Raw genomic sequence first — 22,687 nt, 5'->3', positions numbered from 1 at the left:
GTGTGTGGAGACTCTGGCTAATTGAGCCTGGGGTCGTAGGTATGGAGGTATGGAACCGGTGCACAAAGGCTGCGTGTGGAGCCGACGAGGGAGGACAGAACAGAAGACGAGCGTGTCTCCTCTGTTCTCCGGCGAGTAAACGACGGGCGCCAGAGCGGAGGCTGAGGAACTAAATGAGGCCCGTGATGGACGCGGTGCCAGGCACACACTCGTCTGAAACGATATTTCCCCCCTCCCTCGTTCCTGGCTTGCTCCTCGATAGCCAATCAGCTGCTCGCACAAAGGAGGAATTAACATATTCCCTGGCACAGAACGGCTTCCTTAATTGCAGCTGCGTCAAGCCATGCGGCCCTCTCTCTCCCCCTCTCTTTCCGCTTCTCCCACCCCCTCCTTCAGTCTGCGGTCTCCCTCTATCTCCTCTGTTCGCCGTATCTTTCCTCTCTCCATCCTTCCTTCCGCCGCTTTCATCAGTAGGCTATTGTTGTGAGATGATGAAAAGGATAGAGATGGGGAGAAAGAGAGAAGGTGGCAGGGGGGGGCTGAGGTTAGAGAGAAAGACGGAGAGAGGGGGAAGGAGGAATAGAGACGGGAAAAGAGAAAAAGACGGAGGGAAGGAGAACGAATGTGTGGTGTGTGTGGGGGTGGGGGGGTTATGGGGAGGCTGGTAGTACTGTGACAATGCTTGACACTCGGCAATCAGCACAGCTTGTGTGCTCAGCGGACTGAAAACGACCAGATACTGCAAGGTCTCGCTCTTTCTCTTCCTCCCTTGCTCGCCCACTATCTCCATCTATTTCACGGTGTCTTTCTCTCCCTCTAATCTTTTCAGTGTACTCTTCTTCCATGTTCTTAACCTCTGTCTGTTTGTTCTCCTCAGCCTCTTCAGAATGGCACCTCTCATTGTACTCGATTGCAGAGATACGTGATGAAGGTGAACCACACTCACAATTCTATGTTCATCAAGCCTGATTTCTGGAGAGGCTCTTTCTGTCTCAGAGACTCCAGCTCTGTATGGTCCAAACTACTGAAGAGGGCGAGAAGGAGATGGGGGAGAGAAAGAGAGAGATGAGACATGTATCTACATGTTCTCTTTCAACACACTTGGTTCCTAGAGAGGGAGAGCTGTCAATGCATGCCACTGCATGGTTTAACCTTCTGACCACAGTCATCTGCTCTGTCCACACGTACCTACACCCATAGACACGTGTCTATCTGACCCAAAAGCACCATCCGAAACAAGGCTAGCTTTGTTCAAAGCCAGAAACAATAGTCCTGTTCCATTACTCTCTGGTCTGTCACTGATGGCTGTAATCATCATACGAGGCCTCTTTGACTTGACCTCCATGACCATGGCTGAGAATCTCTCGCTTTCCAAGAGAAGAACAGCCAGATGTCCATCCTTCAACTGGTGCCCTGCTGACACTTTCATTGTCTGTTGTGACAGTTTTGATTAGACAGTGAGGGATGATGACTCTTACAATAGTCTGAAATCATTCCAAATCTGCACATTCTTTCATCCTCTTCTCATCAGTTCATCTGGACTTAAGCTCCTCTCTGACTGTTTGTCACTTCTTTTCCCCATGCAGTCATCAGATACTGGCAAATGCTTTCTCCTCTAATCTTTAAATCTCTCGTTTTAAAACGTAATTTTGTTATTTTAGATCCACTGTGCCTTGGTGGTTGTATGTGTGACGTGTGTGTATGTGAGCTTTGTGTTCATACGTGGTGTGTATGTGTATGTATGTTTGTGTGTGTGCAAGATTATAGGAGTGTTTGTATGAATGTGTTTTGATTGTATGAACGTCATTTGTGTACATGTGTGCATGTGTGTATGTAAGTGTGTGAACATGGGTGTGTGTGTGTTCGAGTTTGTGTGTGTGGTTGAGTATGTAAGGCCTGCACTAATAACCTCTTTAATAAAGCTTGACAGCGCCTCTCTACGGGAGCCAAACGCTCATTAGACCAGGCTAACCAGTCCCTGGTAACACAACAACACACTTCTAGACAACAGGGTCATACATTACATGTTAATGGCTGAATACATACACACATAAACACGTACACACACACGCGCGCGTGCGCGCGCACACACACACACACACACACACACACGGCTCCATGGTTCTGTTTCATGGCCTTCTTGGTGGAACTGACTCTTTAGCTGCAAGTATCCTTGTCAAAACATTTTTTGTACATAAGAAATATAGATAGACTTATAAGTACATCTACAGTTAGAAAGAGACTTGCTGTACTATTTACATGGTGCCTGATGGACTCGTAACCCTACATTCTCACCGTTGCGTATATTTACTGCCTGTGCTGCATGTTTCAACGCAATTCCTTTGTATGATTGCATTTCACTTATTCACACATTTTTTGACCTTTTAGGAGGACATTAAAGTTGAGAAAAGCTTCATTTGAAATGTGTACGAATGTGTAAGACCAATCATAACACTATCAGTCTTTGGCATCAACATTTGGAGCACGCCGTGAGCAGACTAACGCGCTGTGGTGACGATGCAGTGAGGCTCTTTCACCACGTCAACTGCACAACCACCTTTACAATACGACAACACAGAATACAGAGCAATTGAGACAACAAGGATCTCGATGAAACACGAGGAAACACATTCCACATGAAACACATCCCACGTGGACCCGGTCTTTGAACATGATCTGCAAGTGTTCATGATGTTATCTGAAGAGATATGCTGTTGTTCTACGGCCTAGGTGACAAATCTCTCAAGAACATCACAAAATATATTTATTGTTTACCCATCGAGCAATGGGGTTGATATGCATAAATGGGACGATAACAGCATTACAGCAGAGTGTACCTCGGCACTGATTGCAGCTCGAGTCTCACTCGAATCTGCTTCACAGGTTTGATTCGTTTCTAAGTTTATCTACAGATCAGTCCCAGCAGGCGTATTAAAGCGAAGGAAGAGAAGAGAAACTGAAGGAAGCGAGGAGGAGGAAGAGAAGGGGCTGACCTGACAGGCCCAGCTAGACAGGGACACACGGCAGGTATCAGAGGAGCAGGACTCTGACACTGAAACAGAGCACACGATCATCCATCACCAGAGCAACTGTGGCTGTCAGAGCACGGAGCGGGGGGGACATCAGGGCGGGGCCGGGGCAGATGGGAAGGGAAGGACTGGACTGTAGTCCTCCTGCCGGAGGGCTGGGGTGGAAATTGCGGACGGAGAGGAGAAAGGAGACATACTGACACTTTTAAACACGCACACACACACCTTATACGCATACACACACACGCACACACACAGAAACACACAAACTGCAGCGGGTGGTAAAGGCGATGCTCTCCTATGTCCTTGTGTCCACTCTGCAGACAGGCTGGCCGTCTGGAGCAAGACAAGGAGATCATCCATCATCACACTCCCTCCTGTCTCAGAGCTCCCAGCTCTGTATGGTCCATACTACTGAGGAGAGACAAAGAGCGAGAGATAGAGAGAGAGCGAGATAGAGAGAGAGCGAGCGAGAGAGAGAGCAAGAGAGAGAGAGACAGAAAGAGAAAGAGAGAGAGAGAGAGAGAGAGAGAGAGAGAGAGAGAGAGAGAGAGAGAGAGAGAGAGAGAGAGAGAGAAAGAGAAAGAGAGAGAGAGAGAGAGAGAGAGAGAGAGAGAGAGAGAGAGAGAGAGAGAGAGCAGAGGAAAAGTTTTAGGGAGAAAACTTGGCCTGAATTTGCGGCCATAGACTGCTCAGACAAAAACAAATACAAAAACTGATTAACAAGTAGATGTGTTGTGAATAGATTATTGTAAACAAACTCCAAGCCTACAAATGGATAAGATAAGGAAACAACAATGCAACAATTACAAGATAATTCCCACCTGAATTATGAGCTGCCTGCAATGCTGGCGGTGATGTACCATCTCTGGGGACAGGCCCCAGTGGAATTCTGGATAAGACCTGTAACACTATAGGAGCCAGCCAGACAGCTAGCCAGACAGCTAGCCAGACAGCTAGCCAGACAGCTAGCCAGACAGCTAGCCAGACAGCTAGCCAGACAGCTAGCCAGACAGCTAGCCAGACAGCTAGCCAGACAGGCAAAAAGGCAGACAGAGAGACAGAGATACATCCAGACAGACAGGCAAAAGGCAGGCAGGCAGTGCATGTGGTGGAAGGCTTGTGGTAACAGAGCTTAATCGGATCTGTTTAGGGTTTGAGTTTGAGTGAGGAGGCTGGAGCCAAGGATTATTCAGGGGTCAGAGGGGAGGGCTTTTGATTGGCCTGCCTCATCAATAGTCAAACACAGAGACATCCTACTCTGTACTGCAGCCTCTCAGGGCAGAGGAGAGGAGGAGGGAGGGAAACAAGAAGAAAAAGGAGAGGAACAGAAGGTTTTCGTGTTCTAACAGCTCTGTGTGCCACAGGGAAGGCAGTAGTCAGCAGGATATGGATTGATTCATTTCCTTGCCTCTCGGTCTAAGACTCGGGAGATACACTTTACGTTTTTCAATTTCACCACTGTATATGTCCTCTGCATTGTACAATATGCAATGCTAAAATATCGTGCAGACAGACACACAAACACACACACACACCAAAACGTCTGCCCAGGCGTCTTTGAGAACACGTCAAACATGTAGAAGGAAAAAGAGCATTAAGTTACGTATTAGGCACTGAAACTAATCTGGGAAAGGTTCCATTCACACATGATTCATCTCTCCACCACTCAGCTCAGATGTGGAGGACACACAGAGTGCTGGTGAAGGCTATTAGAGACTCTCATGTGCACACCCTGGCTGTCCATTGAAAGCTGTTCAACTTCCTGCTCTCTCCCCACTGGCTGGAACCATGATGGGGTTTCATGGGCGCTAAAGTAAATCAGACAAATCCCTGGCTGTCTCTCTCTGTTCCAAGGGTGGAGTGTGTGTGTGTGTGTATGTGGGTGTGTGTGTGTATTGTGTGTGTGTGTGCATGTATGAGTGTGTGTGGGTGCATGTGTGTGTATGTGAGGGTGTATGTGTAAAGTGTCAGGCTTGCTGTAGAGCTGGCATAATGACTGTGAGTGGCAGGACCTGGGAGTCAAGCAGGGGGAGGGAGGGGGAGGGCACAACAGAGATGCTTTTAACGGCTCTTTACCTGCATTCAACACACACATACACACAGACCCACACACACGCACAAAAACACACACGCATAAACACACACACGCATAAACACACACAAGCACAGACACTCATACGTACAGTACACATCCAAAACTGCTGTTTACCACTACTTCTCCATGTCATTAAGCCCTTTAACAGGGTCATTCTCTCAGCAGGCAGGGGTTTGGTTCCTGTGCGTGTCGTTAGAGCTGCTTGTTAGACTGGCTGGATTCGTAGCACACTGATAAAAACTGAAGGATATGATAAATGTATGTGCTGTTTATTGTCATACCAAGATAAACATCCTCTCAAACATATATACACACCAAAACACACACACAAAAATGAATCCATTTAATCCAGCTGGCAAGTCTGTGTACAGCCCTCTTTTGGTTGAGACGCCTGACGTTTCAGCACCAAAACACTTTTTTTGTGTTTTGATTAATTTTACATTGCTGAGATAAACACAGGTGTGCAGGTACACAGAAGATATGTGCTTTACACACAGACAAACATGCACACACACTCAAGTCACACATAAACACCCCCCACACATACACATATTCATGAAAAACTGTTGAATATTACTGTGTGTGTGTGTGTGTGCTTCAGAGCTTCGAGATGGAGATGGTGAAAGAACATCTGACTCACATCCTCATCACCGTCTCACTTTCCCTTCATTGGTCTATCCTTCCATCCCTTCATTTATTCATTTTTCCGACATTTCACACCACCTCCCCCATGCCATCACACATGCCCACCAGCCTAAAATGCAAGATTTAAAAGCTAAAGGGTTTGTTTTTCATTTTTTTTCCCTTATCCCCCCTTCCCTTCCTCTCTTTCTCTTCTTCCGTTTCCTGGCTCATTCATCTCTGAGGCCTGGTGAGACGTCAGCCCAGAGCCAGCCTCAATCGATCAGGAGGTCCGAAGCCTTTTATCAGTGGCCGTGGGGAGACACGCACACACAAACATTCCCCACCACTGATTCCCTATGTGGGTGTGGCTGTTGACAGGTAGAGGGCCAACACAGTACCCTGCCTTCATGTTACCCTGGTGCCGTCCAATTAGTTTGTTGCCATGGGAGACTCTGGTGTTGGAGAGGGGGAAAGGGAGGGGGGCTGAGGGGTGGCCAGAGGAAGGGAGGAATAGTCCATAGGGGGGGAGACAGGAGAGGTATGAAGGGGGGGAGGGGGGTGAGAGGGGGATGAGAGAGAATGAGGTGGGTAGTGAGTCATGATGCCTGAGTCCCAGGTGAGACCCTCTGCTCTCCAGGCTTGAGCTAATAAGACATGCTGCCATGGGGACACCGTGTCCTGTGGATACACACACACACACACACACATATATATGTATACGCATGCACACAAACACACGCAAGCACACAGATATTCTGTTTATGCACGCACATACACACACACACACACATTCAAACTCAAAATAAACACTGTCTGTTACTTTCAACTGTGGCTCTTATCGATAAGGAATGAATGACAGTAATTAGCATGCGGAGACTGATAGCTAGTGTGGGCAGTGCACCACGCAAGAATAGGACACTCAAACCACTGACTGAATACATGCTCCTTCAGGATCCAGCTACATAAATACCCTCATTATATCTGTCTTGTCTTAGCATAAACCCTCTGCTTTCTTTCAGACAAATAGTGTTTTTCAATCTGCTAAACATGTCAGAAGCAGTGAACTGTGCACAGATAATCTGTTTTACTGTCTATTTCCCAGGGGCAAAGAGAGATCAATCAAGTTTAGAAATGTATTTAAACTGTTAAAACTTGTTGGTGTGTGTTTGTATGTGTAACTATGTGTGTGTGTGTGTACATGCTTGTGCAGGTGTGTGCTTGTGTGTGTGTGTGGATGGTCCCCTCTCCCTGGCGAGGGGTGACTCAGGTCAGCAGGGTGGTGTGCATCTCAGTGGACACGCTCATCAAACACACATCTCCTACTCTAAGCCCTGCAGACTCTCCACAGTTCAACACCTTGAACATGAAAACACTCTTAATCCGGTTGAGAAAACCTCTGGGATCGAATGTAGAGTTTATTTATGTGTTCATGTGCGTGTGTGAATGTGTATGTATATATGAATGCGAACATGTGTACTACATTTACATTATGAGCTTTGGTGCAGAGCTAAACTTCGAATTACCATAATTTTCGGACTATAAGCCGCACCTTTTGTCCCATTTTTCGGTTTATATAACGGTGCGCTTTAGAATCCGAAAATTACATTACATTAGATTAGGTAGAAAGTAGTCAAAAGTGTAAGAAATACAACTTGTTTCACAATAACAATTGTTTTCATTTCACACTTGTTTGTTGCTTTCCCCACTGTTCAGATGTTTACAGGGGTGAACCTGTTCTGCAAATGTGCATACTGTACTGTATGTACAATGTGCAAAATATTCATATGTCTTATCTTTTAACGTCTCCTCTGCGCACTGTAAAACAGGATCACTTGCTGAGGTGCTTGACAAAGAGATGCAGTGAGAAAAGATGAGATAAGAGGAGCAAAGGATGAGTGTAGGGAGGGAGGGAAGGAGGGAGGGAAGGAGGGAAGGACGGAAGGAGGGAGGGAGGTGGTTGAATATTCTGACTGTATGAGATGATTGCTTTCCCCCCTCTGGGTAGCCCTCTGACAGGGTGTGTGAGCAGGGTTTGTAAGCCGGTGTGTGATCAGTGTGGGTGAGAAGTGTATGTGTGGGATTAGAGTGTGTGCGTGTGTGTGTGTGTGTGTGTGTGTGTGAGGCATGAGGGAGGTGTGATAGCTCTTCAGGGGCAGGTGTGAGAATATCAGTGAGTAGTAGGATCTGTCCAAGGTTTTCCCCATCACAGTGTCTTTCGATCTCCCTTTTTTCCTTCTCTCCTACCTCATCACTCTTTCACCGCCATGGGAGGTCATGCATATGATCACATTGATGCTGCTATGGTTAAGAGAGCCATGCTGAGCCCTCCCTCCCTCCCAAACGAATGATGTTAATGGAGGAGATGAAGCTGCTTGTGGATGTGGACATGTTGGACTGGAGCACTGGCAGGCTAGGTCTGCAGACCGCGCTCAGGTCCACTCAACTCATCTGCTTCTCCCCCAGCACACATCACAGCTTCACCTGACACGCCTGTGACCTACTCCCGGAATAAATTACTGTTCTGTAACATACCGAGAGATTAAGCTTGGGGTGTGGGTCGTGGGGGAGGGGAGTCTGTGTGTGTGCGCGAGAGAAAAAGAAACAGAAAGAGAAAAAAATACAGATTCAGAGAGAAAGGAAAGAGAGAAAGAAAAGACAATACAGAGATTCAGAGAGAAAGAAAGAGATCCAGTTCATCGCCTGGCCAGATTCCTCCGACAGCTTGGTAGTTCGTCTGTCTCTTCCTATTCTTTTGTGACAATTGAGCGCAACAGTGCCTCTCCAGACACAGGCTGTGCTTGGCCAGCTCCTCAGCTCCCCAGCAGAATCTTTCGCAGAAGCTCTCTCAGGGCTCCACAGGCTGAGACCCAATCTCAGGTCAGGAGTCCAGACCTACTGCATGGAGATGTTCCTCAGAACACACCTGTCAATCACCAGCCTCCCCTTCCCTCAAAATGGCTTCTGTACTGTGGTGGTGGGGAAGGGGATTGGAGATTGAGGAAGACAGCAAGGAGGATTTAGTAGGGAATGCTAATGAATGCTGTATGAATGACAATATCTCACCGTCAAACAGTGTTTCGTGATTTTTGTGGATATTCCGTTTCCCCTTCGCCTTCGTTTCCCGGAGAGGGAGTAGAAAGCGGATCATACTGTGTCACATCATTAGTAAGCTTCTCTCTGTGTTTAGCTTCCTCCACTGCCACTTCTTCCATCGCTTCCCCCTGTTCCTCAACTTCTCGTTTGTGTGCCCTCCAACTTGAGCTGAGAAATTAAAAAGTGTGTCAGAGAAGCAATGTCATGTGGATTCAGGAGACAACACACCTTCCCTCCGATTAGGGAAGTGAGGGAATGTTTGTTTGGTAGAAATGCTGCACTTACCCAGGTAGCAGTAGGCAAATTGAACGTTCAGAAACTGAATATTTAAGTGGAGAAGGAGCAAGCAGGCAGTGACAATGACAAGATCAGAGCCAGTGTGTGCAGTCCTGGATGAGTTCAGGAGGGACAGTCAGCACCTTGCTATTCTTCACCACTCTACAGCAATTGTGCTGTTACATGCTACTGGTACACAGTTTATCCTGAGGTGATACCGGTGTGTGAGTGAGTGAGTGAGTGAGTGAGAGTGAGAGAGAGAGTGAGAGTGAGAGAGTGTGAGAGAGAGAGAGAGAGAGAGAGAGAGAGAGAGAGAGAGAGAGAGAGAGAGAGAGAGAGAGAGAGAGAGAGAGAGAGAGAGAGATGAAAGGTTTTGGGGAAAGAAGGAAGGAAGGAAGGAAGGAAGGAAGGAAGGAAGGAAGGAAGGAAGGAAGGAAGGAAGAGAGGACATGATATACATTGGCAGAGTCTTTCCTCTAAAGACTGCGGCTCTTGACCCTGAGGGAGAGAGGCCTCAAGAGAAAATAAAACACAGGAGAGAGCTGCCCAGGTTCGGGCTTGGGGAAATTTGAATCGTTCCCAAAAATATATGTGTGGAACGTGACAGTGTAATATCTACTGTGATAAATCGATGCCGGTTAGGAGCGTAGCCAAAGGAAAGGGGAGGGCTGCAAACAAATGGAGCCAAAACAAAGTCATATTTTACAGGAAATCTAAGAAGGCTCTTTCTTACCTCAAAAAATTCTCACCAGACATCAAATCTGCTGACGTCTGAAAAAATGCTGTTTTTCAAGGATAGAAAAGATTGCAACCTTAAAACTGAAACGAAGGCAAGAGTTTTCAAAGTTTTAGAGGGTAACAATTTTCCCATGGGGAGAGACATTGCACAGCAGAATTTGTTTCAAGGAAAGGACTCAAAACTGTTTTCCAGTGAAGTCCTAACATTCTAAACATGATTCTGCATGTCGAACAGACGTCCCTGTTAGCATCTCCTAACTCACAAGCACCTAACTCAGGTCTTGGTTTCTCCTCAAGCCACAGGTTTGAACTGGGAAGGCCAATGATGAGATGCAGAGAGGGTCTGGTGGAGGTGGTGGAGGTGGAGGGTCTGGTGGAGGTGGAGGGTCTGGTGGAGGTGGAGGAGGTGGAGGGTCTGGTGGAGGTGGTGGAGGGTCTAGTGGAGGTGGAGAACACATTTGACTGGCCTTGTTCACCCAACCTGGTCAGTGAAGCAGAGGGGCCACGTGCGTCTGTCACAGCAATGCCACCGAATCACACTTTCATTAGGCCCTGCATAATCCATTATGTCCTGTCTGAAAGAGAGAGGGAGAAAGAGAGAGAGAGAGAGAGAGGGGGGGGGTGCGGGAGAAAGAGAGAGTAACGCAGAGAAAGACAGACAGAGAGATAAAGAGAAAGTACGAGAAAGAGAGAAAGCGAGAGCAGGAGAGATATTCAGAGGAAGAGAGAGAGAAGGAGCTTATTTTGGGTACCGGATGAGTCTGCCGTCATCTTGTCAGCTGGGTCTGGGGCCTGCCTGGTTATTAACCAGCCCTCGGAACAAACAACCTTTCAATTTAGATTGGAAAGATTCCGTTGTTCCCAGGGAATCTCTGTGGCCAAGACGATAAGTGCTCCACGGACCATAAGTTCTAGAATATAGCTAACAGTTTCGTAACTGTCGAGCGAGAGAGAGATAGAACCAACCCACTGCAACGTTCTGTATTTTCTTCTCTTCAGCGTTCCGATGCTGCCAGCAACAGCAGCTGACACAACAAACCCCATTTTTTTGTTGCAGAGCAGGGGTTGATGCATGCTCCCGTACTTTTCAAAAAGGCAGCAGATGTGATATTTGTTATCACCATCAACACCATCACCACCATCATGAACATCAGCAATGACAAAAAACGAAGAAATTAGCCAGTTCATCAAGCACACTTCAGGGTTTAGGTTTCCAGGTAAAGAGTCACGGTGGACAAACTCAACCATGACATGCAGCTTTTTCTCCCTCCAACCCTTCCTGCTTCACATGCAGACACACTCTTCCATAAAAAATGGAAAAGAGACGTCTGAAATAACAAATACACTATTCGCCTTGAGGCTGGCAGATTAACAAAGTAAGTAAGAACACCCAATAGGACAATTTAATTGAAATATCTGAGGGGGAGATGGAGGCAGAGGGGCAGCATGTCCAAGTCAGTAAAGTAAAAATAAAAAGGTGTCAACATTCTTTCGATGGAATGTCATTTCCTTCTCAGTCCATGGAAAGGTCATCTAAACGCCTGGTGTATTCATTCACAGCCATTGATAATTGGTTTTCTATCAGCCATTAAAATGTACAATGCTCCAAGGCACAAGACTGTTATTAAAAACAGTTTCTCTCTTCCACTGCTTTGACTGGCTTCCCAACACATCATGGTTTCACCTGCAAGCATTATGCCAGAACTCCTGTTGCTCTCTCTCTCTCTTTCTCTCTCTCTCTCTCTCTTTCTCTCTCTCTGAATTTGTTGGCAACTTCTTATATATCTAATTGTTTTGTTTTGGGTAAGAGGTTGTATTTCAGTAGTGAGCGGAATACAAAGTTGACCTGAGGGATCCTGTTTGGATATGTGGTTGCTCATTAATGTTTTATATCCAATGGCTTATAAGTGTTTGTTCCAGCTTTCTCAGTAAATTCCTTTGTTGTCAGGCCAACACTCTCTAGTTAGGTTATTTCAATGCCAGATATTTATAGCTCTTATTGTGCTTACATGGCAATCCTTCATACAGTATGTTAACTGTTACAGTACCTGCTTTCTTGCGATCTTTATGTAAATGTTATATAACGCTGTACTCAACCATGTCTCACTCTGGGCTTGATGTGGTCGTTACCCAGCCATGTCTTTGGTTGAAGCGCTTGGTTCTTTTGTTTACTCTCTGTGTCTCTCTCTGTGTCTCTCTCTGTGTCTCTCTCTGTGTCTCTCTCTGTGTCTCTCTCTGTGTCTCTCTCTGTGTCTCTCTCTGTGTCTCTCTCTGTGTCTCTCTCTGTGTCTCTCTCTGTGTCTCTCTCTGTCTCTCTCTCTGTCTCTCTCTGTCTCTCTCTGTCTCTCTCTCTCACACACCTTTGATTCTACCCCATCACTTCACACAATCTTAAGGGAGGTGAGAAGCTAACCAGGAGGTAGTGCTTGTGACAGAGAGTGTTTTGTCCTTTTCACTGTGGAGGGAGCTGAAGTGCTGTACTTCCATAAATAACCAGGTAGTGCTGAAGCACACGCTGGCTCTTCACTTGATGTGATCCCACCCACGGATACAGTATATTGGAGGATCGTACAGAAACTAAATCACTATGTTCAGATGCTTTTCTCTTCGGGCCTCCTGCTGTGTGTGTGCAAGTTTTTCTGTTTCCACCTCACCTGGCCTCAGCATATACTCAATCAAATCCAGTCATCGGTTGTGGCGTTTCAGGCTTCTATTGCCTTTTGAAAGGTTGGTTTCTCCCAGAGGGACACAGGTTCATAACCCCTTAATACAAAAATGTAGAACCCTACAACTACCATGTGTTAGTGTATCATCTCTCCATCTGCCCAGTCCAAACTCAGGCTGATCTCCCTGTGACCTGCAGGAGTGTGGCGCAGGACTCTAATTACTGGATCAATAGACCTTTGATTGGATCTCAACAGGGACACTGAACGAATATGAAAGAACCACTGCAACATCACCTCCGAACTCTGGATCAATAGTTCTCCCACTCTAGCACACACACACACACACACACACACACAGGAACCCCCTACCTCATTCGATACTCACACGGAAACATGTTTACGATATTTTTGCATGTTAACTAAACAAGCTGCGGTGTGTGTCGGGGCAGCACGGGCCAGCAGACATCTCTGAGGCCTGTGATCTGAATGTTGTTCAAGGACAAGTCCTGCTGCTCAGCCCCCTGATAGGCCACTATCAGGAGGGAGGGAGGGAGGGAGGGAGGGAGGGAGGGAGGGAGGGAGGGAGGGAGGGAGGGAGGGAGGGAGGGAGGGAGGGAGGGAGGGAGGGAGGGAGGGAGGGAGGGAGGGAGGGAGGGAGGGAGGGAGGGAGGGAGGGAGGGAGGGAGGGAGGGAGGGAGGGAGGGAGGGAGGGAGGGAGGTTTGAATGTTAAAAGGTCAGAGAGTTGTTAAGCTACACACTAATGATGTCGCTTACAGACTAAATAAAGTTCCCATTAGAACCTGCTGACGCAAACCAAAATGGCAGACTTTGCCGGGCCGTCCAATCTAAGTTAATATTCTCCTTTGGATCGAGTTCTACACTCCCTCTCTCTTTTTCCTTTCTTTCTCTGTCTGTCTCCCTCTCCCTCAGTGATATACTTGAATTACAGCCTAATTATAGAGAACTTCATTTATTTGAGGGAGATGTGTACCGTCACATGTATTCTCTATTTGGTAATCTTCTCAGGGTAATGAAGATGAACGATGTAATAACACATTTCCAACTGTGTCAAAATACCATTCCAATTAGCATTCATGTGGATGTCCAATTAAGTTTACTGATTAATGTGGCAATCAATGGGACGTTATGATTGCTATTATAAAATAGTGTTAGGCAACATGATACAGCTGAATAGCAATACAAGCAGCTGCTCCGAGGGCGGTAAAACGTCTCTCTCTGATGTCAATATGTTCGTCCGTGTTCAAATATAGTATAACCCTATACTGCATCTCTCCCTTTCCATATATCTTTGTGACTATCTTTTTGTCTCCCCCTGTCTGAGGTAAGCTGAATGCACTTCCACTCTGCTGGGAAGATAGGTGCCATCATGTGTCCTTCCTATTCAAAGCCCAGAGAAACAGATTCACAACCCAGGTATGAGAGTGAAAGGTTTACAATGGCTACGCTTTTCTAAATCATGGAATCTTCCCCTATCAAAGCATTAGCAGGCCTTCCTCTTGACAACACATAAACCATTGGAGGACTGGCCCTGAAAGAGATGCCGAGGCATCATTTTGAAATGCCAAAGGAAATGTGTCCACTTGTGCTAAGATAATTATAGTTCAGGGCTCTACATTGCTTTGAATGTGTGTGTGTGTGTGTGTGTGTGTGTGTGGGGGGAGGGGGGATTACTCAAGTCCTCCTACTCACACGAGGACACAAATCTATTCCCCCCTCCTGTTCTCTCTTTCCCTTTTTCTCTCTCCATCTCTCACCCTCTCTCCTTCTATCTCTCTCTAAGATGACTAATTTCAGGGTTTGCAGTAGAGGTTGTGTTCCCAGGGGGTCGGTCATGTCCAGAGAGCATGTTGGCCAGTGATGAATTCCTTGTTTTTCTCCAAACAGATTTTTTCAATCTGCTCCCAACTACCGCTGAAAGAAAAAGCAAAATCCCCAAACATGACTTGTTTTCTGTTCCGTTTAATGGAGAAGCCCACAGAAGACGGATGCATGCGGGTTTCTCTCTCCTTCTCTTGGACTGAAAGGAAAGCCTGAGTAATAGGCAGATGACAAAAAGAGAAAAGAGGAGGGTAAAAAAAGAATGAAAATGTGGCGGGATGTTTGTCATTTTAAATCCCCAGTCCTCCCACGATTAGTTTGTCTGTCTGTACTGTTACTGTGGGTATAAGTTTGTGAGTGAGTACTGTTATGGTGGAAGATCCAGACAAAGTATAGTAGTGGTGAATACTGAGGTCTGAATACTCTGTCCATAAACTAAATCCTGTTTTCTCATCAGGCAGTACTTTCAGGCAGCTCCGATTGTTAATGGAGCTCAAGGGGGCCATTCTTACTCACCGTAACCCTGGGTGCCATAGCAACCAAATCAATCTTTTTGGTGTTCCAAGTCAAATACAACAGTTGTCCCATCAGTGAATTTCAGTATCCAAAATCCATTAAAAAATTTAAGACTACTGGTTCTAAGAATTATAGAAGCAGTCTTCTTCATATTCTAGATTATTTGAAAGAGAGGAGGAGAGGATAGGAGAGATGATGAAAGAAAAGTAGAAGATTGGAGAGGACAGGATAGAATAATAAAAGACATGAGAGGAAGATAGGAAAGGAAAGGAGAGGAGGAGAGGAGGGATTCTTGTTGAGAATACCAGGGGTTTTCCAGTATTGCTCTGAGCCCATCTGCAGCAGTCCAAACGGGCCCCTCAGAATCACTGACCCGTACCAAGCCACAATATTGATTTACCAGAGGAGCAGAGGGATGAGCAAACGGGGATCCTGGTGTGAATATCAGATTTCCTTTCCTGTTGACTCACTGTGTTGGGCTGGTAGGTGGTTTTCTTTTAAGGGCTAGCATTTTGTTGAATTAAGTCCAGGTGAGGTCTCCACCCTGCTATTAGTCTTTTAGGAGTGTGTGTGTGTGTGTATGTGTGTATATGCGGTCGCATAGCTGAGCGGTAGCATGCGCTTTAAGTGTTTGCGTAGGATTGCAACATGTCATATACATCAAATCTGTTCTTGCCTCCATCCCCAGGCAGGCCACAGACACACAGTTGCACCCCGGCTGCACGGAGAGACCCTCTGATGTGTTCATCACGTTAGCCAGTCCATGTCACACTGCAAGCCCCATGGACCTCCCACTCCGGGGGCCATGTTAGCCAGCCCTCTACCCCCTAAGCCTGCAGGACAGGGTGTCCACCCTCCTCCCCACATCCTTCGATGTGCTTCTTGCTCCTGGTTCCTGTCTCAGCCCAGAGCTGTGAGTGACAGATGCAATGTGTGTGTGTGTGTCTGTGCACGCATGTGCGCCTTGTTGGACTGACCACATACACACACACACACACACACACACACACTCGCCTGCAGCTGTCTCTTGTGTTTTGGCAGTACTGCAGCTCCACACATGGGCCCTGTATCTCGCTTGCTCTTTGGTTCTAAGCCTAGCATGTGGAATGGCTCCTGTAACACATGTCAAGTCATATTCTAGGATTACAGTGTCATACTAAAACACAATCACACCCTATTAATACAGAACATATGCACTGGTTGCTGTATCAAACTACACCCAGATGAGTTACTGTTCAAACTGTTGCTGTGCTCAATATGACAAGGAAGTGATCAATTTTTTTCCCTTTGTGGTGCTAATATGCCAAAATTATAAACTAAATCGACCCTCCCCTAATTTGACCAAATCTTCAAAGCACAGAAGAAATTTGATTTATCACACCACCCGTTCCAGTTTATGACAGTGGGCTTAGAGCTGACTGTGGCAATTTAACAGGAGCATGGGAGTTTGGGGGGCATTTGAATGGACTAGCGCAATTACCATAATTACTGGGAAAAGGATATGATTCATCATTAATAAGGATGTCTGAAACTGCTACACACACATACAAACACTCACACATGCGCACACAGGGGATCTAGGAACATGTTAACATGGAAAGTCCAGAGCATATCCCAGAGGGAGGGGGAAAAGTTACTCCATAACTACTTCTGCTCAACTTCAAACAGCCACATTAGCATTGCTAATCTCCAGCAGCGGAGAAGTATCCCACTCAACAACAAAAAATCTGTGCACACAGATCTCTACTATTTCTATATGGAGAGAGAGAGAGGCCCGATTGCCTTTCTCCTCTCTGTTCAGTCCGCAGGTATCCTGGAAGCAGACAGTGACAGGACAGGCTCAGCTGTTGGTGGGCGGGTCTGAGAGTGTTGTGGGGTGGCGGTACTCAGCTGTTTCTCATTGTGACTCGTTAATGGTTAATTAGGTCAGCTTGTTAACAGCCAACTGTAAACACTCCTATGTAGTCAAATTAAGGCGATGGCCTTGAAACGCAAAGCAGCTCACCCTTGTGGCTTGAAACACAACCCTGCATGGTTTGAGAGGAGGAAGGATGACGGAGATCTGGGGCCTGTTTTCTCTGGGTACACATATGCCTGCAGGCCCACTCCAGACCAGGAAGTCTGTGGCCATTCACGCTGTTGTGTAAGAAGCAAGGAATTAACAAGTTAGATTGAATGTGGAATAAGGATGAATATAGATGCGGCCTGAGGAAGAGAGAGACAGAGAGGGGGAGGGGGGAGGGAGGGACACAGAGAGAGCGGGGGAGAGAGACAGAGGGGAGGAGAGAAACAGAGAGAGAGGGGAGAAGAGGGGGTAAGAGAAAGAGGATGAATAAGAGAGTATGAGGGAGGGAAAGAGGAAGGACCTCGAATTTCAATTGACAGTGTGCAGCCAGTTTTAGAGGGGTGACACACACACACAATGTGCTTAATGCAGTGCTGAGTACATGAACCTAGAATGCTCCAGGCAGGAAAACTGCCTCTAAAAGCAATGTCTGTCAGCAGCCCCAATCACAGCACACTGTGTACCAGAGAGGCTAATCTACCACCAGGCTTCAAACTGGCCTCTGCTGCCTTTGTACCTCTCTTTGAGAAGTGACAAGCGTGCTCTCTCTCTCTCTCTCTCTCTCGCTCTCGCTCCCTCTCTCTCTCTCTCTCTCTCTCTCTCTCTCTCTCTCTCTCTCTCTCTCTCTCTCTCTCTCTCTCTCTCTCTCTCTCTCTCTCTCTCTCTCTCTCTCTCTCTCTCTCTCTCTCTCTCTCTCTCTCTCTCTCTCTCTCTCTCTCTCTCTCTCTCTCTCTCTCTCTCTCTCTCTCTCTCTCTCTCTCTCTCTCTCTCTCTCTCTCTCTCTCTCTCTCTCTCTCTCTCTCTCTCTCTCTCTCTCTCTCTCTCTCTCTCTCTCTCTCTCTCCCTCTCTCCCTCCCTCCCTCCCTCCCTCCCTCTCTCTCTCTCTGTCCTCTTTCCTCATGTATTTCTGGAGGAGCTGCAGGTCAAAGCTAGTTCAGTCAATCTATTCTCAGTGTTCCATAATTGGGCGGAGCCTCCTGATGAATATTCCAGCATGAAGGATGGTGCTTTTCTCAGCTCCAACACCTCCCCACCACCTCCCCTCTAGCTCCCCTCCGCCTCCCAAGCCTCTCTCCAAACACTACTGTACTGACCCACACTAAACGCATTATGGGAATTCACTTTTTGTACAGTACACTGTATGTGCCACTCGGCAGAGCTGCGTGGGCAGAGTTAACCAGGCTACGAAGCCTTTTGAGACTACTTCCTGTGAGGCTGGGATCACAGCGGTGCTAATGGGCTGTCTTGTCTGTGCAGAGGACTATGCGAGTGTAACAGGGGTGAGTCGTGCTGCTCTTTCCCCTGACTGGTATTCGATCCCGGAACCTCTGACTTGCACGCGTGACTCAGCTAGACCAACAACAAGCTAGCTTTACGCCAGCGGGTTTCTGTACGGGTGGCCTGTACACGTTCTTGAGGAGTGAGTTTACAAATCCACATCGGCCAAACGTGCAGCGGTTTGGGCACCGGGAAGTCAACTCAGTCACATCATCCTCACCCTCAGGTGTTTTTATCCTCGGCACCACCATCATCGTCATCCCAATCTTGACATTTCGGAGTGGTCTGTTTACAAAAGGAAGGAAAGGAACAGAAGTGTGTGGGAGTGTGTGTGTGTGTGTGTGTGTGTGAGGGGGAGCTTGCTGCTGTCCACTGACTCTGGAGTTGTGGTAATTAAAGCTGGATAGAGCCCTATCAAGAAAAGCTGCTTATCTCTAATACAGCCAACCATGCAGGCCCAGCACACTGCAGCACAGCAGCAAGGCCTCTACGCCTAATCCTCCTGAATAAACCAACACAGAGCTGGAGAGACAGCGATACAGAAAGAGAGAGGGGGAGAGAGGGAGAAGCAGAGAGAGAAGAGAAGAGAGAGAAGAGAGAGAGGAAGCTCAGAGGAGAGTAGTGAGTGCGTTAAAAGACACTATGACGTGCATGTGTACTGTCTGCAATTTACATGTGTTCCCGTGTGTGTGCGCGCGTGTGTGCGTATGAGCAACAGTGACAGTGATGGAGAAAAGAGAAGGAGATTTAGTAAGCAGGATGATAGCCTTGACTAGCTAAGTCCATTGTGCATGTTGTGGTATTGGGATCAAGCCAGACTGAGGAAGGACTCCACAGTTAGCTGGCTTCTCTGGTAGTCTGGGTGGATGTAAACCTGAGTTGACTGACTGGTCTTCTCACACAGAGAAGCAGCCCGTGAGAGCTGACTGACTAGACTCTGGTATATCCCAGAGAAGCAGCCAGTGAGATCTGGGGCTGTAGATGGTGGAGTGGAAGTTGTCACAGACTCACAGGGTGGTCTTTATACAGACCAAAACACCAGACACACTACACCGGGCCACACAACGTTCAAACCTGAAATGGATTTTCAATGCTTTATCACCCAAACTACAATACACACGCAATGCATCAAGTACAGCTTATTTCATTGCATGTTATTGCAATAGGGTATTTCAATACCTTTTTCAGCAGGTGTTGATGATAATGACAATTTGTGCACTTGATGTGACTTCTGAATTGGCAGCGGAAACAATTTGTGTTTTCGGGGACTCAAATTTCCCTGCTGGCACAGACATGTTGAAGAAGAACTCATCATCAGTTTAAGTAAATAGCACCAGGGATGTGTTTGAGTACCGGTAATGTAAGCACAGACACACACGCTGAAGGGAAACTGGCAAGCTATTTCACCCGTTGTTTTGCTTAGATCATCTTAATGGGCTTTCCTTTGGTTTGGAAGTGTAAGGGAGGTGGGGGGGGGGGGTAAATACTCATGTTTCCATATGTGAGGCAAAACTGTAATTTCACAGCTGTAATGTGGCATCAAATGAGCCTCTCAAATCAGTGTCTAATCTGGCCTCACCCAGCGAGAGATCTGAGCGACCCCTCTCAAAGAGGAGAGGCAAATCCCTCAGCACGGCTAGCAGGCGCGCAGTAACGCCTCTTAACAGGCCCTAAGCCTCCCATGTTTGATTTAAGACAACCTGAAATAACGCTGATACGCTTAGAGGGTGAATGTTGTCCCACAAACGAGAGAGAGAGAGAGAGAGAGAGAGAGAGAGAGAGAGAGAGAGAGAGAGAGAGATACAGAGAGACAGAGAGAGAGAGAGTATTTCCACTTTGAGGGATTTGTTTTCCGCTTAATGTGCACGTTTTCTGAAATGGCTCTCGTTCCGAACCCATCATCCCTTCATTGTTCAAAACTCTGACCTCATTTGACTGAGGAAGCATCCTTCCATCTTTCCCCTGGTCTCTCCCCTCCTTTTCCCTCTCTCATCCTGCTTGATCTAAGTCTGTTGTGTGTCTAAGGTATTAGGTCTCCTCAGACCAGACATTTGGACTGTGGAGATCAATAGCATCCACACAGCTCCATTCATTACCTCTGAACAGAGATTAATAGAGTTGTCCTAACGAGCGGAAGAGAAATGGCTTGATGAGGATGAGGAAATGTGACCCTGCATATCACACCGCTTCTCTGGGTGTGTTCTTTGTCATCTCACCCATTTGCTCCCTCTCTCTTATTTTTTCTCTCTCTTTTTTCACTTTCCCCTCCTCCTTGGAGCCTGGTATCTGTTTGGCGGGGATGAGAGGGTATGTGTGTGTGTGTGACCAATACTGTGAAATGAATAGTGATGGTAATCCTAATGTTTTAGTCATTAATCATCCCCAACAGAGACAGGCGAGAGAGGGAGAGAGAGAGAGAGAGAGAGAGAGAGAGAGAGAGAGAGAGAGAGGGAGAGTTTGGCGTGCTAATCCCTGTCCACATCATAACAGTTTCATTGACAGTTTTGTGACCTTTGAACCCGCTGGCATGTTTTTCTGGTTGGCTCTGATTGGCTGTTTTACTGCTGCTTTGATAGAGAACAGAAGCTGTTGTGTAGATTTCAAAGAGACCTTCAAGGTCAAGGACCCCCTCCAATTTGACCGTTGACTTCATATGACCCTAGCCAATAGAAAAGCTTTGATGTGGCCATCATCACAGTGTAATTCTCATGCACACACACCACACACACACACACACACACACACACACACACACACACACACACACACACACACACACACACACACACACACACACACACACACACACACACACACACACACACACACACACACACACACACACACAAAGGAAGAAATCCAATTCCCAGAGACATATTATGATGTGTGTGTATTCCTTACCAACATAGTCTCATTATGGTTTTTTGTTTAACTGTAGATGACATAGATGAATGTGTGTGTGTGAAAGAGAGAGAGAGATAGAGATAGAAAGTTGCTCTCTTCTGCACGTGTCACAACGTGTGCTCGTTTACATGAGCACACGGATGCCACAATCGATGCCAACGCATTAACATAAAGCTGAAGGGATTCAAATTATAGGCCCCCTCCAAGCCTGCTACCTAAATTGGGCAAAATTACAGCATGGGAGCCTGTCTGGGAGGCTGATGTCTGGGTAATTACAGCCTGCTGCCTGCACTGCCAGGAAGAGAGAGCTCTGATGAATCTGGCATGATTGCCAGTATTTAGCGCCTTCGCCTTCATCAGCACAACACATGTGACAGGTACGGCTTTTATTCCCTCTCTCACATGCACAATCTTTTTTTCTCTCTCTCGCACACTTCCTTTCCCCTCTCTTCCCACGTCTCTTTTCACCTTCTCTTCCTCCTCTCCTCCTATCGTTCCCCTCCCATCACTGTTTATCCACCATCTCTGTGTTTTCCTCTCTCCCTCTCCATTCCCCAGTGCTCTCTCTCCACGACACCTCTCTCTTTGTCGCTTTATCTCCCTTTCTACGTCTATCTTCCCTTCCACACCATCTCCCCTTTTCTCTCTCAATCCCTTTCTTCATGTGATTATATTCATGCTGCCTGGAAGGAGGGAGTTCTTCTTCTATTTAAAGCTCCATCTCCTCCACCACTGTGTCTTCCAGGGTGTTTGAGTCCCAGCGTCTGTGATGGTGACGGCTGGCGGCTGCGAGGTTGCTACATGAGAACTTCAGAGTGCTGCTTTCCCTGAGAACACCACATCTCTGGATGTTCAATTAGAGAGGCTTTTATGTGCTCTGATTTCACAACAATAGGGACAGTGGTGAGATAGGGCATGAGGCAAACATTGCCTAACAAACAATAGAACCAGATAAAAACCAGCCAAACTGCCAATCATTGACTAAAGGATGAGGGGAAAAACGAGAATTACTTTTGTCTTTGTTTCAACACAGCAGTTTCAAACAATGTGACAAACCAAAGAGTTGCACAGAGTCAGGAATTCTTTCAATTACACTGAAGACATCTCCATATTACTGATCTTGTGTGAGACTTAACCTCCATTTGGCCTTGACAGCTTCTTAGTTATCTCATCTTAATCATGACTATCGACAAAGTGGTATAAAGGGCCCTTGATTGATTTCTATTGATGAAGAAAAAATATAGAAAATGTTTGATAAGAAAACATGAAAGAATGAACTGCAAAAAACACACACAAAAAAAAGAAACCAACCAAAGAAATACCCACAATGCACCACAAGTGCACATCGCCTTTTCATTGGCTGGCCCAAGGGTCCCATCGTAGATAATCAGAATTTCATAAATAGGGCTATTTCTGCTGCTAAGGAAATGGCCTTGGCGATGATGACTTCACAATGAGAGGGGGACGTCTGAAGCTGGAGGATGTGAAGATGATAAAAGCATATGGGGCTGCATGAATAGTGTATTATGAGGCTGTGAATGGTCCTTTCTTCTATGCCCC

The 22,687-nt window shown here is 46.7% G+C and overlaps 2 long non-coding RNA genes across 3 annotated transcripts; both read right to left on the bottom strand.

The window, feature by feature from the left end:
* Positions 1-2,975: 2,975 nt before the first annotated feature.
* Positions 2,976-4,030, bottom strand: LOC146299893 (uncharacterized). Its single transcript, XR_014732306.1, has 3 exons — positions 3,854-4,030; positions 3,296-3,443; positions 2,976-3,184 (listed from the first exon to the last, which is right to left on the bottom strand). It is a non-coding gene; the product is annotated as an uncharacterized LOC146299893 (long non-coding RNA).
* A 2,915-nt stretch (positions 4,031-6,945) lies between these two features.
* LOC146299892 (uncharacterized) lies at positions 6,946-10,410 on the bottom strand. Of its 2 annotated transcripts, none has more exons than XR_014734224.1 (3): positions 9,854-10,410; positions 8,815-9,012; positions 6,946-8,717 (listed from the first exon to the last, which is right to left on the bottom strand). It is a non-coding gene; the product is annotated as an uncharacterized LOC146299892 (long non-coding RNA). The 2 variants fall into 2 exon arrangements; XR_014734223.1 differs by having other exon boundaries at positions 6,946-8,712.
* Between the last annotated feature and the right edge of the window lie 12,277 nt (positions 10,411-22,687).

The sequence above is a fragment of the Hypomesus nipponensis genome, chromosome 3, assembly GCF_054491055.1.
Source record: "Hypomesus nipponensis isolate SF chromosome 3, ASM5449105v1, whole genome shotgun sequence".
Lineage (NCBI taxonomy): Eukaryota > Metazoa > Chordata > Actinopteri > Osmeriformes > Osmeridae > Hypomesus > Hypomesus nipponensis.
The sequence above is the reverse complement of the archived record's forward strand: the minus strand, read 5'-3'. Positions and strand labels throughout refer to the sequence as shown.